Raw genomic sequence first — 17,319 nt, 5'->3', positions numbered from 1 at the left:
GTTCAATGAAATGCCTGTCTCTCAATCTGTCCAAAGGGCAGAGACTTGACCTTCTGGTCTGACGTTTTTCATGGCGGAAATCCCTGACAAGGCCCATTCATATCATGTACAAATCTATCTGGCTCATTTCGATGCATAGTCCCCTGTTTTGTCGATAAATGAAATAGGCATTGACTAAAACGATGTTTAATTAAATATAATTCTGTGTATAAGAACACTTAAAAAATTATTGAATATTTTAAATTCTGTATTTCAATAATATGTACAAGACCGATGTGAAATTCAGATCGAAATGTTTCCCTTTCTTTCAGAGGCAAAATTTTATAAACGTTATATTATTCAGTCGAGTCAATTTTTTTTACATAATTATATAAAATTCTCAGGAGAAAATAATTAAGGATTTTCTTCTTGGATTTGACGTTCAGGGTCATATAATTCAAGCGATCTATCCGACAAGTCGACATCGCCAATCTTGTTGTCAGGAACATCAACTTTTACACCCCTCGCATTTTGTGTGGAAATAATGCTGTGAAGTTACAGTATATATGAACAATGTTTCATGATAAGAGAGTATTGAGAAAAAGAATGCAGAATGAAACTATTATACATTTATTGCATGATAGTGAGGGAAATATGAAGACTTATTCAGCCAAGAAATATCATACTCCCCGAGGGCTTCGCCCGAGGGGAATATGATATTTCTTGGCTGAGTAAGTCTTCATGTTTCCCGAACATTCATGCAATGAATTATTTATTATACCGAATTGAAACAAGCAAAACCTTTGAAATAAACATAAACTTTCAAATTCGGCACCGCTCTCAAATTTACTTTCATTTTTTACGTAAAGTTAATATAAAACCCTTTGGTCAACACATAATCATCAATTTTGTGAATTGTGGAAAATACACTAGGTGTTCCGAAGAGGAAATATGTAAAACTTAACAACGATTGATCCGAAGAAACGTACTGATAACGTAAATTACAAATTGTAAGCTTCTGAAGGAAAAATATAAAAAAAATTCTGAAATTGTATTTATTCCTTTGGTTGTTATTCAGCGAGTTAAAATACAAATGAATTGCAAAAAAAATATTATTTATTTCTTTTCTTCAAAATTCTACTGTCATTTATGTTTATAACGTAAATTACATACATGGTAGCATTATTTTTCCTTTATTTTCACAATAGTGAACGAATGATTCTTTTCAAGAGTCACAAAATTTTATTTATCGATGTCTTTTATCTTTGATAAACCCAAATACTCTAGCTTTTGTAAAAAAAAAAAAAAGTAACAAACACTTCTTCCTACGATAATGGGGTCGAAAATTTTGTGCTTATAATATTCTTTGCTCATACGTCAAGAATATCATCTGGTGTTGGCCATTTAAATGTTGGTTTTCCTTCCTTCTTGTGGCGAGACTGCCGTAGAAACTTCACTTCAAACTCATCATCGGAACTGTCAATTCTTATTATTTTTCCAACGAACCATTTTCTTTCATATAATACAGACACCCAGTCACCTTCTTTGAGAAGCTCATCTGTCTTAGGTATTTCTTCTTGAGGTTTATCTTTGCTTGCTCGACTAACATCATCGAAGTTGTCACGATGTCCATTGTTATCCTGACTACCGTTGTTTTTACCATAATTCTGATTTTCAACAGTTTCACGCATACCCTCTGCTTCTACGCTTTTCATATGTTTTTTGGATAGCTGGATGTAGTTTTATAAGTGTGGCCACAGTATAGTTATGTAGAATCCCCCTTAAACACTCGGAAAAATAGCAGGGTGTTATTCTAGTTTTTACAAGTCCCTTGGACACACCAAAAACATAATGGATTTGTAATGTCTCCTTAACTGGAACCATTGTTTTGTTAATTTTAGTGATTTCATTTCGAGCGCACTGAGCCTCTCCTGCTGACAAAAATACATACATGGCACTCTTATGCAGTGTCTGGACTTTTTCATAGAAATCTTTTGCATCTTGAATAGAAAACTTTCCTTGTTTACCGCCAAATCGGCCTTACGTTTTGCCGTTCCTCCAATACATGTACCAGCCAGCACAGGGACCCTTGCCATGGCCAGTTTCGAAGAAATTCCAGCATGCTGGTATTCCAAACAGCATATCATGGTCAGAAATGATGTAGAATAACGACTTGTTCCTATACTGGGAACTAGAACTATTAGTTTCAGTAATGGACTCGCTTAAAGTCACCAACTTCCTTTTGTACCTCGGGCAAGAATTTCTTTAGAATTCCGTAGACAGATCCGATATTATGCCCAAGATCATCTGAAATGAACACAAGATTCTGATGTCTCAAAGTTTGTTGTGTTTTGTAGTAAAATACAACAGTGTGTGAAGCAACAGTACTGGAGTTCCAATAGGCACTCTGTACCTCATCTGCAGAGTTGCATATGCAGTTTTCGGCAAAATCCATTTGGATTATTATGTGAACATCCAGAAGATTCTCTTTCAAATATTTCAATGTTTAGTTCTTTTACACGCTCAACATGATCATTGAATTCCGCTGTCTGCTTCTGTATGACACTTACAAATTTTTCCTTCGTAAAATTTGTTTCCACAATATTGGTCTTCATTTTGCCATCAGGTATTTTAACCATTTGCCACTGAGGCAATTTTATCTATTTTCTCTAATGCTTACGTTGGCAAGGTTGTCTGTACAATCAAGACGCCTTTTGAATTCATCAGGATTAAGTGGAACTTCTGCCCCTGCAGTTTTCATGGCCCTAAGTGCCAATGCCATGTTCCGATGTTTCTGGCATAGGCATTTATTCCTGCTAATATATCTTGTCAGTGTGATATGACTTGGGCGCATCCTACAAAAGGTAGAAAGCGATATCTTTTTCGAAGCTTCTGCATTGTACTTCGGACACAAATACGACATACTGTCATTTAAAACTCGTTTTTGGACGTGTCCCTCATTATGTTCCCCAAACGGAGTTTGGGAACATATTGTTTTTACTCTGTTTCTTATTATGTTCCCCAAACGAAGTTGGGGAACATATTGTTTTTACTCTGTTTCTTATTATTATTATTATTTTTCCTGGGAAAATTTTGTCCACGAGTGATCTTGTAAACTACACATCCGACTAGGGTAAAATGTTTTTAGGGTCAGTAGACATGTTATATAGAATTGCCGAACGAAGGTCATTTTGCGCGCACGTGCTTGCAAGAGCGCGCACGTGCAACATGTGAAATGACCAATATAATGGATACTGCTGTAACTTTTCTTTTTTTTGATGAATTTTTTTGAAACTCATAATGTAAGAATACATTAGTAGTATAGACAAGATGACATGGTCAAAATAGTAAGATCTCACGCGCATGCACGTGCGCTTCGCTCTGATTGGCTGAAACTAAAGTCTCAATATCTTTCTTGTTTCTTGTCATAATCTTTTGAAATTTTGAACATAGTCCTACATTATGAAGATCTACAGCATGATATATAAAAATTTTCATGAAAGCATACGCATGCGCGCGTGCTGCAATCTGATTGGCTGTAACTTTAAATGGCTATATCTCCTTTGTTTTTCGACGAAATGCTTTGAAATTTAAATCATAGCCATGCATTAGGATATCCTAAAATATGATACAGAAGAAAATTCATGAAATCACGCACATGCACGTGTGCTGCAATCTGATTGGCTGTAACTTTATATGGCTATATCTCCTTTGTTTTTCGACGAAATGCTTTGAAATTTAAAACATAGTCATGCATTAGGATATCCTTCAATACGATAACGATAAAAATTTATGAAATCTCGCGCATGCATGTGTGTTGCAATCTGATTGGCTGAAACTTCAAATGGCTATCACTCCCTTGTTTTTCAACCAAACACGATGGGATTTAGAACATAGATAAATATAAGGGACTCCTACAAGAAGGTATAGTCATTATGCACGTGCGTGCACGTGAAATGAGTAAAATTAAAAATACACTGGAATGACTATATTTTTTAATACTTTTGGATCAAATGCTTTGATATTAAGTATATTAAAATTTTAGATAGTGTAGACAAGATAATATGGTCGTTACGCACATGAACACACGTGCAATGCCTATTTTTAAATATATTTTGTATTTTTCTGGGAAGACCTTGATTAAGTCTAAATTCCATAAAGTATTTCTTATTTAATATAGATTACAGGGAATATGCCACCAAAAGGGAGTTGGGGAGCGTTTGGGGAACATCTGTAACGGTCCCCGTTACAATTAGCACTAGTTATTATTATTATTCTTTTTTCTTCTTATTTCTTCTCCGGTACTTTTTTGTCCGGAAGTGTTCTCAGAAACTGTTCACCAAACTAAGTTAAAACCTTTTTAGGGTTAATGGGTGTGTAGTGTAGGTGTGCGGAACGAAGGTCATTTTGCGCGCATACGCCTGCACGTGCGGGCGCGTGAAGTGAGAGAAATGACTGATATACTTAATATGGCCATAACTTTTACATTTTTCGATGAAATGCTTTGAAACTCTTTATATGAGGATATATTAATAGTGTAGATAATATGACATGGTCAAATTAGCACGAACTCACGCGCATGCACGTGCGCTGAGCTCTGATTGGCTGAAACAAAAATCTCAATATCTCTTTTGTTTTTTGACGAAATGCTTTGAAAATTTGAAAATAATCATGAACTAGAATATTCTACAATATGATATCAAAAAAATTTCAAAAAATCACGTGCATGCACGTGTGCTGCAATCTGATTGGCTGAAACTTTAAAAGGCTATATCTTCTTTGTTTTTTGATGAAATGCTTTGAAATTTAAAACATAGTCATACTTAAGTATACCCTGCAATATGATATTTAAAAGAATTCAAGAAATCACGCGCATGCACGTGTGCTGCAATCTGATTGGCTGAAACTTTAAAAGGCTATATCTTCTTTGTTTTTTGATGAAATGCTTTGAAATTTAAAACATAGTCATACTTTAGAATACCCTGCAATATGATTTCAAAAAAAATCAAGAAATTACGCGCATGCACGTGTGCTGCAATCTGATTGGCTGAAACTTTAAAAGGCTATATCTTCTTTGTTTTTTGATGAAATGCTTTGAAATTTAAATCATATTCATACTTTAGAATACCCTGCAATATGATTTCAAAAAAATTTCAAGAAATCACGCGCATGCATGTGTGCTGCAATCTGATTGGCTGAAACTTTACAAGGCTATATCTTCTTTGTTTTTTGATGAAATGCTTTGAAATTTAAAACATAGTCATACTTTAAAATACCCTGCAATATGATTTCAAAAAAATTTCAAGAAATTACGCGCATGCACGTGTGCTGCAATCTGATTGGCTGAAACTTTAAATGGCTACATCCCCTTTGTTTTTTGACGAAATGCTATGAAATTTAAAACATAGTTATACATTAGGATATTCTGCAATATGATATACAAAAAAAAATTCAAGAAATCACGCGCATGCACGTGTGCTGCAATCTGATTGGCTGAAACTTGATATGGCATTTGGAAATAGTGAAATTAAAAATACACTTGAATGAGTGATTTTGAATATTTATGGACTGAATGCTTTAATATATAGTATATCAAAATATAATTATAAAAAGTGTAGACAAGATGATATGGTCATAATGCGCATGCATTCAAATGCGCACGGGTGCAATGCTAAAATTTGAATAATCGGTATCCTTCTGGGAAAACGTTGTTTAAGTACAAAAATGCGCAAAATTTGTCGTATTTAATGAAGCTCACAGGGAATATGGCACCAAGAGGGAGTTGGGGAGCGTTTGGGGAACATCTGTAACGGTTCCCGTTACAATTAGCACTAGTTCAATTTAACTTTGTCGTTTTTCCCCGGCATAATTCGACTACTGTCCTCTCTCTAGAAACAGACACACCTCTCTGCGTATCTGTTCATTTTGAAAGCTGCTCCTCTTGCTTCTCCGAACATCAAGATTCTTGGATGTATTTTTGAAGGAATGTCTTCTTATTCCCGTTTTAACTCCCGTAGTACCTTTTTCATTCTATATTTTGAAAGTATTTTCCCTGAATTGATTCTAGATATGATTGATTTTCCCTATTCGTTATTATTACGGTAAGCTTCGGTTATTTCGTGAAAGATAACATTTGCAAAAAGCAACTTGTTCTTGATAACCTTTGGAATCTTGCGTGGAGTTACAGAATTGTCCCTGAGCTCCTGATGTGTGCGTTTTCTGGGAGTGACTACAACTCTTCTACTACTAGAGGAAACGTCATTCTTCCCAATTTCGTTCAGTGAGTCACTACGATCATTTCTCTTTTTGTGCAAACTTTTATTTACCAACCTTTCAAATCTCTTTGAGACTGTTTTGAATCTTCTTTGTAAATGCAGATTTTCATTTTCAAGTTTTCCATTTTTTTTCCTGCACATTGCAGTTGCTCTACTGATTCTGTTTCGTCTATGAGCTTTCTTTTTGTTCGGAAAATGTTTGTTGTTGATGAACTTCATTTGAACACTGCATATGAATTGCTCTCATTCTGTGATCGATTGTTGATAATCGATTTATTTTCTCTGTGTTTCTTCACATACTTTCTATTTTCTGACGTCTTGTCTCAGTTTCTTTCTTGGTATATAATATGCTATTGCCCTGTTCCTTTCTCTTTCTATGTAGGCCTCTCCTTCTTTTAACTTTTTGCGCTCCCTGTACGCCCTTTGAATTTCAGCCTTTTACTTTTCCTATTAAATGTAATTTAGGAAATATAACTAGCGAAAAAGTTATTGAAATATCTTATTGAAATATGTTTAATTTACGTTATCATTTCTATAATTTACGTTTTTAAAATGTTTCGCTTTGTTAAGTGATCAATGTGAATTTTTGTAACCAGACATATCACTAACAAAATAGTACAACATTTACAAATGCGTAAAAGAATATTGCTAAATTAATTGCTTGCGACATCAAATAAGCGCATATGGATGGATTATGTGAGAATATGTGATAAATGTCACCGTTTTCCGATCTCCGTAACACAGTGTCATAATGGGGCCACTCTGTTTTACAACCGACCACCTTCTTTTTAATTTCAGTCCGCGAAGTGAACGTGGCACATCCTCCCTGCAAATTCTTATAGTGCCACTCATGTAGGTATCTGATGCAAAAAGTGCATTACAAAGAACTGGACTTGTAAAATAGTTATCGCACACAACATGATGATGACGGTAAAAATACGGCTGAATTAACTGCATGATGACATCATACCCTACACCATGAACACTGCGGGGGCATCCTGTTGTCTACCTGTTTATCTAATTAACCAAACAAAAATAGGTTAGTTTGTGTCTTGCATCTATGGATGGTCAATTTAAAAGTAAACTATTAATGAAAATATATATTTATGTACTCAGTAAATAAAAATTAATAACAAATTGTTTAAAAAGGAGTACTAGTAATTGCGCAAACCAATATTTTGGGATGTTAAATATTATTGAATTGAAGTTCACCAATTAAATTTTTGAAATAAAAAAGGAAAAGATCATAAGAAAAGATCTTTAACTTAATTCAACTTCTCTACGCATGAACTAGATAGATTAATAGATAAAACCTCAATTGAATTTATTCTTGTCATAATTTGGAAAATGTAATTTCTTAATTATTTGGTGAGCTTAATTTAATTGAATTGTTACGTACATAAGCTTATATCTTCTTAGACAACAGTCTATAATTAAAGATATCTTCAATTTTTGAAGTATGTCATTTGGTGCTCCATACTTATTAATAAAAATGTTAATTTTAATTCATTAGACAGATAAGGACTTGCATATAAGGCTATTCCAAGTCTTTTCTATGTTTCGCGTCCGCGTGCGCCTTGGTTTTTGACACCCAATATCGGAAAAAATAAACAAAATCAGGAGACCCGATATTGATTATTCTGGTCAAAATCTTTGAATTCTGTCATCTCTTGTAATTATTTGTCTACAGTTTTTCATATTTGGCATATTTTGAGCATTTTGCTAAAATATAGATCAAAAAAAAGAGAAAAAAATTAATTCTTGAAATCAAATCCTTTGAATGATATCACTTGTACGACTATAAAGTCTTTCTTTTTTGTTCTGTGTGTTTTCAGCGACTAGGAAGGTGTGTTTTTGAAAGATGGGTGGACGCTAAACATAGAAAAAAGACTTGGAATGGCCTAATTGAATAGACGCGTTGTATGGTGGCAGAGGATAGTTTCGAAAAAAGTACCGGTCAAAAAATAGAGAAACCTGAGGTTTGAATGCATATTATAGGTAATTTTATTGCTAGAATATTTCATGGGTGCATTTGGAGGGAATTGGTGGCCTTGTATATTTTATTGAAATATGACACTTTATTGTCACTACTACTGCATATGGGATATGGACTAGAAATACGAAACTATGCTCAAAACTGACTCTACCGGTATTTCACCAGAAAAGCGGGGTGGGTTCATAGGATGAATTGTAGCTTTAAAACGAGGTGGTTGAGCCATCATCTCTTGCTGTTCATTGGTATGTACAAATGTTATTCTGCAATTTGTGTGGTAGCTTAGGTCATTAGTACGGGCCTGGAAGCAGTTGCGGCTGCGGCGAAATAGTGAAAATAGGCTTGATTCACATGAAATTTTGAGATTGTCCCTGCGCCATCTTTAGGGCTCATTGTGTAATGTTTTATTCCTAAAAGCTTCAAATTCATCAAGGGACTACACCATACTATTATTACACGTAGAGGGAAAATTTTTCAATGCACATTTTAAAAGCAGCTCAATATTAAGTAAACCGTCAGTGAAACGTTTTGATTGCAAAAAAAAACTATCCTCTGCCACCTATCCAGTGTCTGTTTCTGCTAAAAGAAACAGTTCGCTCCTCACTGATGTGACTTTTTGTCAGGCACATACTGTGCTATTTCATTGCGACCCTTTAAGGATCATTAGATCCATGCTGTTCATTTGAAAAGTGTTGATTCACTTTGAGTATATGTTTTGTTTTGTTTTTTCGAAAAACACATCAGTTAGGTCCTTCAGATGAGACATTAAAAACCGAGGTCCTTTGCACGACAGGCGTTGGCACGATAAAGAACCCTCACTGCTCAATGGTCCTGAGTGTCAAGAAAAGGTCAAATTTTGAAGCCCTTCACCGGTATATGGTGACTCGCTACATGAGTGAAAAATTCTCGAATGGGACGTAAAACAAAATACAATTAAACGAAAAACACATCAAGTATTTCAAAAAGGGTATAAATATGTCTCTTTTCCGAATCTTCACATTCTATGTAAATATTTTTGATCTCCAAACCAACTTAAAGCACACATAATTAATGCACTGTACATATTCACTCTTTCCAGTTTGGAAGAACATGGCTTGCAGTATCCGATGAAAAATGTAGAGGTGTTCCGGAATTACATGGAAAATCTATAGCACTAGTTCTCTGCCCTTGATTCCAGTCGCTGCCGCTAGGAATTGGTTTTTTAGGGCGCTTGCGCCCGTTAACCAATGTCAGGGTACCAGTCTAAGAAAATCTAGAGAGAACAAGTTTGGCGAGGTTTCTGACTTCTCTAGATTTTCAATGTAATTCTGGAACGCCTCTACATTTCCGTTGCTTTCGATAAACAGGTGCAAGAATCGAGGACGTTTCGGTTCACTGCATGTTTAAAACGGCATATGTAGGTCAACAGATGATAGTGAGTAGTCATTCAATCATTTTTGAAGCTAGTAGTCTCGTTTTCCCCAGACTCTCGCTCTCGAGACTTTGCCCGAGAGAGAGTCTGGTCTGATTCCTATTTAATTTTTGTAATTTCAGATCGAGGCTTACCGAGAAATCGGTATGGATTTTCATTGGCTGATACATTCTCTTCGATGCTAACATCTGTATTCTTTAAAAAGTCAGAGGCTGCGCCTTTACTTTTATCTGGTTTTATAATAAAATACCTCTGTCTGCTTTGCAAGGAACAAAAAACGCACATATTTTTGTTTAAAATGTAACTTCTCACATGTATTTTCATGGGAGTCGCCATCTTGTTAGCCGGTTTAGCGACCTCTACTGGTTACAAAAATTAAATAGGAATCAGACCAGACTCTCGCTCGGGCAAAGTCTCGAGAGCGAGAGTCTGGGGAAAACGAGACTATGAAGCTAGATCTCACCCGACACCGGTAGGAAAAATGTACATGTAGATGAAAATTAAATGTGAACCGAGGTACCCCCTGATTTTCAATATGGAGAGTGACGCTCCTTTACTCTTTTTATAAACCGTAAATAATGAATTTTTAAAACGTGCTAATTTCAGCAAATTTTTATTTTTATTTTAATGAGGGTATTCAGACACACCTAGAAAAAACACATAATACACAAAATACACCATCCTGAAACCAAGCGCCTATGGTTCATCACTATTTGAAGGCAATATTTGAAGAAGAAATTTTAGAGGAGCACTCTGTCTCATTGCCAGTTTTACCCAATAAAGCTGTAATCGTCTCTGAAAAAATGGTCTCTAGAATGACATCATCTTGCCAGAGGAAATGATGTCTCATTTGGGAACCATAAGTGGTAAATGGGTCAATGCAACCTTTAAATTTAGTATGACTTATCACTTCTGTTCATGGCAGCTATCAACTTGGCTCTCCATTCGGGATCCTTTGGAAATGCGAAATAACTTATCTGAGTTATCAGTACTTTTGTTTTTTCATTCGAGTTGTTGCAACCAGCAGTGTTTTTCCCCCATAGCGAAGTTACAAAATAACGTTAATCGCCATATTGTTTACCTTTTCTATGACTCCCTGTGGGGGCGCTGCGAAAAAAGCAACATCAATTTCATTCGGAACCTTCGATATTAAAAAGCAGTGTGAAAAAATCCGAAACGTTCCAAAGGAGTCGGCAGTCTCCTTGTTATACGTCACTGCTTAAACGCATCCCCTTCGTTTCATTAAAAATATTTGAGATTCACGAACGCGTTCAGAAATTTCACTTTTCTAAAGAAAACTTGGTACCCATCGTACACTCACTCTTTTCATGATTAATTCCTCTGTCATAATTCTTTGAACAGTGGTAAAAGAACAAGTAGAGCTTTTTTAAAAAGCTTCCCGTCTTTAGCAACAATCTTAAACTGTAAACTGATCTACACCTATCAGGCCGTATAATTCTTTTGAATTTCTTGATTTTGTATTTCTACATTAGCTCTTTACTGGCATTAGCCCTACCACGGTTGTCGCTCGGTCATCTCCGTAAACTTTGACTCGCCGAGAGCTTTCGGCAAACCTCGGCTGATTCCATTTCCTTCTTCAAACAAGAAAGGGGAAAAGAATAATAACAAATTGTAAAGCCTGCAAGCAATAAAAATCAAATTTTATTTATAATGAAGTTAAAGAGATCTTTTTATTTTTTGCTATACAAAAAATCATATTATTAGGAATTAATTACTGCTGATTTTGTTGTTCGTTTTGTCATTTTTTTTTAAGATTGAAAATCTTGCAAAATTGTTAAGTCGTACGAAAATTAGATCATCAAAAAGTTATCTCCCTTGCCTTGAACAGCATTTCAACCAATAAAATAATTGAAAATTTTCTCATCATGCATTTTCTACCAATCACAAAAGAGAGGAAGTGCATAGTCCGAAGACTGTAAAAAACTTCAACTATACAATACCGTCTTCCAAGGAAGACGGTAACAACTTGAAATTCCACTTATCGCTCTAACCGTCTGTCTTTTTTGACAACGTCACGTACCACTGAACGCTTCCGTCCGCCCTCCTATCTTTCGGTCTTCTTGTCAACTACTGAACATCCAATGACCCATCACCAACCCGAAATCGCTGAAAACATCTAAACAAGTCTCTTATTTACATTCTTTCCCCTGTGAGTCTGATGAATCAACGTAACTGTCTCTACTGGCGATTTCTCCATTTTGAAGGAAAAATTACAGTTTGTTGTGGGTTTTTTTTACCTTGTCGACATGTCCTTTTTTCAATGCATCGGGGTAAAACAGCGATATTTTTTTTATTAAAAAATAGCAATGATGTCATATAATTTTCAATTTATGACTAGAAAATGATGTAAATTGTTGTCTTTTAAAATATTAGGCCATTAGGCGCTTTTAAAAGATGCTTTTAAATGTTTTTGTCTTTTTTATTCTAGAAAAAAGTACACTTTAATTTACGACGTTCGGTTGTGACGCGGCGACACCACATATGTTCTATGTTTTAAACATCCATAAAATAAATTCTATTTAACATTATTAAATGAAAAATTCAAGTTTTGTTAGATTTATATTTGTGCAAATTTTGGTATATTATATTTGATGATATAATGCAAAATATAAAAGATATGGAGACAGTGACATTACTTTTGGATCAACCCTCGAAATACATCTTTATAGTTTGTATTTTCAATGTAAATTATTCAATACTTCGTTTGCATCTTAGTGATTTTTTCATGCGCACATCGGATATCCAGATCATGAAGGAGAATCCAAAAATATTGAGTCTTGTATCGTGTCTAGGTCATTTGCGTGTAAAGTAATATCATTTTGCTAGGTACTATCTAATTATGAATCTATGCAGTAGGTGCTGACACTTAAAAGATCCCTCCCTGCTCAATGGCCTGAGTGCCGAGCATAGGACAAATTTTGCAGCTCTCCACCGGCAAGTGGTGGCGTCTCCATATGAGTGAAAAATTCTCAAGAGGGGTGTTAAACAATATACACTCAAATAATCTTGTTTTGAAATAAATATAGATATAATGAACAGTTTTCAGTCTCAAGAGTCCATAAATGATACAAAATAGGAGCAGAACAAACACGGACCTCCGAAACATCAGAGGTGGGATCAGGTGCTATGAAGAGTGAGCTTTCCCTCCGAACGGTCACACCTGCTGTATGCTCCTTGTTTTGATTGGGAAATAACGGAAAATCCGTCTACAATTCAGTGTGTAAATAATGGCTAAACCATAAGCATGAAAAATCTTAGTCAGTATTTGAACTTATATTGAATTGTATTTGCGGACAAGGTCATTGTAACGACCATGGAAACTTGAAACGAGACTGCTGATATTTTTGTATCAGCAACTTGTTTGTCAGACGTAGAGCATGCTCTTGCGTATCGAATCAACTGAGAAATCTAAACTTCGTATGAAGGGATATTGCTCCATAAGTCAGGGAAGATGACAATTGAAAAGTTAAAAGTCATCTCGTTTGTCATAAAGCTTGGGTTTATAGATTACCATTATTAATGTCCTTTTCAGGTAAAATATCTAAATACGAAATAGATGTGTAATAGTCTGTGGTATCTTTCATTTCAAGCTTACCGAGATATATCGTATCGACATAAAAATGAAAATGACTATTGTTAATTGACAATACGTCGTCGATATATCTAAATGTCGAGTTGAAGGCCACAGGAAGATTTTTTTTCTTTTCAGGTAAAAGATTTTGGACAAATTCTGCTTCATATGAATATAAAAATAGGTCTGCTAATAACGAAGCGCGATTGGTATTGAAACGAAATTCTTAATCAAAATCAATTAATATCCCGTTCTGTCCTCCGGAAGCTTTGTGATGAGTACTTCCTGTTTAGTTCACCCTCTCGATCCTCAGAGATCACGTGACAGTTTAGGGTATATAAGCAGCGATGTGATAGTTGCTAGTCAGTTCCAGACAGAAGTTGAGAGGTGTCTGAATAAAGCTAAAGTGAGGAATAAAAACTTGCTCAACAAGTCTTACGTGCCTGGATAAGGCTTTCGAGACTTTGTTGGTTGTATTGCAAGTGGTTAAATATTATTTGACTCAGCTAGGAAGCGCAGGTGCTCCAGGTCAGAATTGGACGTTGTAAATAATACTAATCAAAATCCTTGATAGAGAAGATTAATAGTTATTTGATTTATCCCTTTAATAGAAGGCAGAGCAACCGAATCATTGAACCCTGAAACGTTACAGTATCCATGGAAATTCCAATGGACTGTTGGAAAACCTGGTTTACAAAACCACAAAAATATTGTCAATCAGAAACTCCAGCATCTTTTTGATATCGACTTCAGAGTACTAGTCTTGTGTTTACAATCGGAATGTTTTTTATCAAAATAATTTTGCAAATGACCAATGACAACTTTCATTTATCTTGAGGAAAAGTGGCGCGGTGGTTAGAGCGTCTGCTCTAGAGTTGCGTACTAAGGAGTCGATCCTTACGTCGCGGGTTCGAATCCCTCTGTGGGACGTAAAGACCGGTCCTTCGGATGAGACTGTATAAACTGAGGTCCCGTGTCGCAGTAGGTTTTAGCACGAAAAAGATCCATCCCTGCTCAATGGCCCTGAGTGCCAAGTATTAGACAAAGCAGCTCTCCACCGGCCATATGAGTGAAAAATTCTCAATAAGGACGTTATACAATCAATCAATCTTGAGGAATGGTTGTATATAAGTTGATATTAAGTCGTGCGTTAAGCTGTTGATTTTGAAATAAAAATTGTGACTTCAAATTTTCCAAATGTTCCTTGGAATTTTTAAATATCCATATCTGGATGTCGTTTCACAAAAGCATCGTAAACTGAATACCACTTAGCGAGTTACAACGAACTTAAGTGGTACCTACGTACTAAGTTAAGACCGTTTCACGAAAGGTACTTAGAAGTGTCGTAAATATCCACATCCGCCGAACAAAGTAATTTTACCAATTATAAGAATAAAATGGCAGAGGAGATTGTGAATAAACTAAAAAAAAAAAAGAAGAGAAAAAGACCTTTACAGCCAGGGACATTTTGGTGCAGGAAGAAGAAAAAAGTCATTCCATCTTGTTTGCCGAACAAAAGTGGATGCGAATATAAAACACATGGAAAACAAAAGTCAGTATGACATTTAACTCCGGACACGACATTGTCCATGCAGACTTTTTACAACCATTTCTAATTGTGATGTCCGAAAAATATTGATAACACTGTGTGGGATTTCTTAGCAGTATCCCAGGGTCATAAATTGAACTCGCAAACGTCTCCTTTTTTAAAGATAAGAAGCCTGAAATTCAGAATCCCCTGGAATAATAGTAGGATTTTCAGTCCCGCCAGCTATCCCACCATTCTCCCATGGGAGAAAAAAATGTCAGATGGGATATTTTCTCCCATTGGGATTTTTTAATTTCTCCCACAATTTTGTTCAAATGGGATAAATCCCACCGCTATTGACCACAAAACATTTTCTCCCATACATTGTGAAACATGAGGTATACCCTAAAATCTTGAAAATAAGCCGCGGCTTATTTTAAGTTTTGGTAAGAAAGTTGGGGCTTATTTTCAAGACCGGCTTATTATCAAAGCAAAAAACTGGTAAGAAAAGAAGGCATTATTGTATTCATTGGCGTTTCCCGGTGTATGTTCTTTAGGTTTGTCTACTTTATATTTTGAGAATGACGATCCCGAAAAATTGATTTCATTGTATACAGCATATGAATTTACATGAAATAATATAAACTTGTTTTAAAAAAGTAAAAATAGTATACATTTGTATAAGATATCCGCTTGCAATTGAATCACTTGATAAATTAATCAAACAAACACATATTTAAACAACTCATTTATACAGTACATTGAAATTTAATTACTACCAAGCCCTGCCGATCAGCAGTTTCTTGCCTCGGGCAGAATAACCTGACAGCTAAATGCTTTACAAACAAAAACTTCCTTTTATCCATTTACTTATTTAATTAAAATAACTTTAAACACATCGTTAATTTGAACAGGTATAGATGAGATAATTATTGTTCTGACAATTTCATGAAAAAAAATTCACCATTTTAGCTGGTTCTGCAATTATTTTTTTTTTAGCCAGCGTAACGATTTGTTAGTAAAATTGTCAAAGTTTTCACTCTTCAAATTTTTAAGACGAGGAAATTGTCAACCATTTAACATCTTTCCTAAATGGCATTTTCATGACCGGCTTATTTTCAAAACTGGCTTATTTTCGAGTAATTTTGAATGCAAGAAAGAGGTGGCTTATTTTCAAAACCGGCTTATTATTAAATCCGTCTTATTTTCAAGATTTTAGGGTATCCCATGAATTATGACATATCACTCATCATAATCTGTAGGATATACTCAACGTTTGACAACGTATCGGAGAATCTGTGATTATCAATATTATTTAGCGGGTCACATTTTTCTTATCAAACTAATATCACAGCGATATGCATTTTGTCACAAAGGAAAGGGAGAATTCAAGGCGATGCATAACATTTGAAGCAAAATAAAAGATCTTAAAAGTAATTATTCTATAGATAGTTTTCCAACGACGTATTTCCTCGGAATTATTTTCCTTGCCACCATCTTTTAAGTCAAAGTAGTGAATTTTCCTCTTGGACCAACCAATTTTAAACATACATGCCCGAAATATCGGGGGGGGGGGGGTGATTTTAAAATATTGAAATTCTTATTTACAAGAGTCTTTAACAAATGTAAATTTAACAATGTTATCTTCACCTCAGTGCCTTGTGTAACATATTGAACTTGAAAGGATCTTGGAATGTTGACCTACAATATTAAAGCGGTCATGGGGCAATAGCTCGTGCTTAAGGAAAACCATCTTTTGGCGTTAAATAAAATACGCTTACTTAGCAAACTTTAAAACAGGGTATTTGAGTCTAGGCAAGAAACAATGTTGAAGTAATTGTCTTAATTATTTGATAGGAAGCCAGTTTGGATATGGCTTTGAGATTTATATATTATGAAGATACAATACAGAATGTTAGACAAAACAATATCAGCAAATTTTGCATGCATTTAGAAAGCAAAATCGAAATATTAACAATATAACAAAGCCAGCATGAAGCTACAAAATAAGACCTATGTCACATGAGTTACAAGAGAGTCAGCACACCAAGGAATAAAATTTCCTTCTTTGGCTCCTGTTATCAATTTATTTTGATGCTGCTCTAAGTCCTTGCCTTTTGGAAACTTTCTTTTTATTTTTGACCAATATCCTTCTCTCTGCTTTGTTACTATTTGCGCTAGTTGCAGTCTCCATTTCATCCATCAACTTTCAAGTTTTTAAACACCTTTAAAACATTTTGTCTGACGCATGTTTCATATTTGGATGTTTTGCTTGAGAGAGACGGTGCTGGTGGTCTAAAGGTCAGGTCAGGCTCCTGTAAATATTTTTTTAAAATTATTTAAATTAAAAGTATAAAATTCTTTAAAACAGTTTAATGTACATAAATTTACACAGCAAAAAAAACATAACAAATTTTATAACAAGTCCAGAAAATTCGAAATGTGATCAAATAGCACTGGTTGGTTGTCATAGAACAAATTCAATTGAAGGATGTAGAGATAACGAACAGTATTCAATATCAAAGTCCATAAAACTGTACA

The 17,319-nt window shown here is 35.0% G+C and overlaps 1 pseudogene; it reads right to left on the bottom strand.

The window, feature by feature from the left end:
- Positions 1 to 393: 393 nt before the first annotated feature.
- Positions 394 to 9,994, bottom strand: LOC134233882 (uncharacterized; annotated as a pseudogene).
- Positions 9,995 to 17,319: the final 7,325 nt, after the last annotated feature.

This window comes from Saccostrea cucullata, unplaced genomic scaffold (assembly GCF_032062105.1).
Source record: "Saccostrea cucullata isolate Sc308-1 unplaced genomic scaffold, CSIRO_AGI_Scuc_v1 ctg3969, whole genome shotgun sequence".
NCBI lineage: Eukaryota > Metazoa > Mollusca > Bivalvia > Ostreida > Ostreidae > Saccostrea > Saccostrea cuccullata.
Note: the sequence above shows the minus strand (reverse complement) of the source record. Positions and strands in the feature narration are given on the sequence as shown.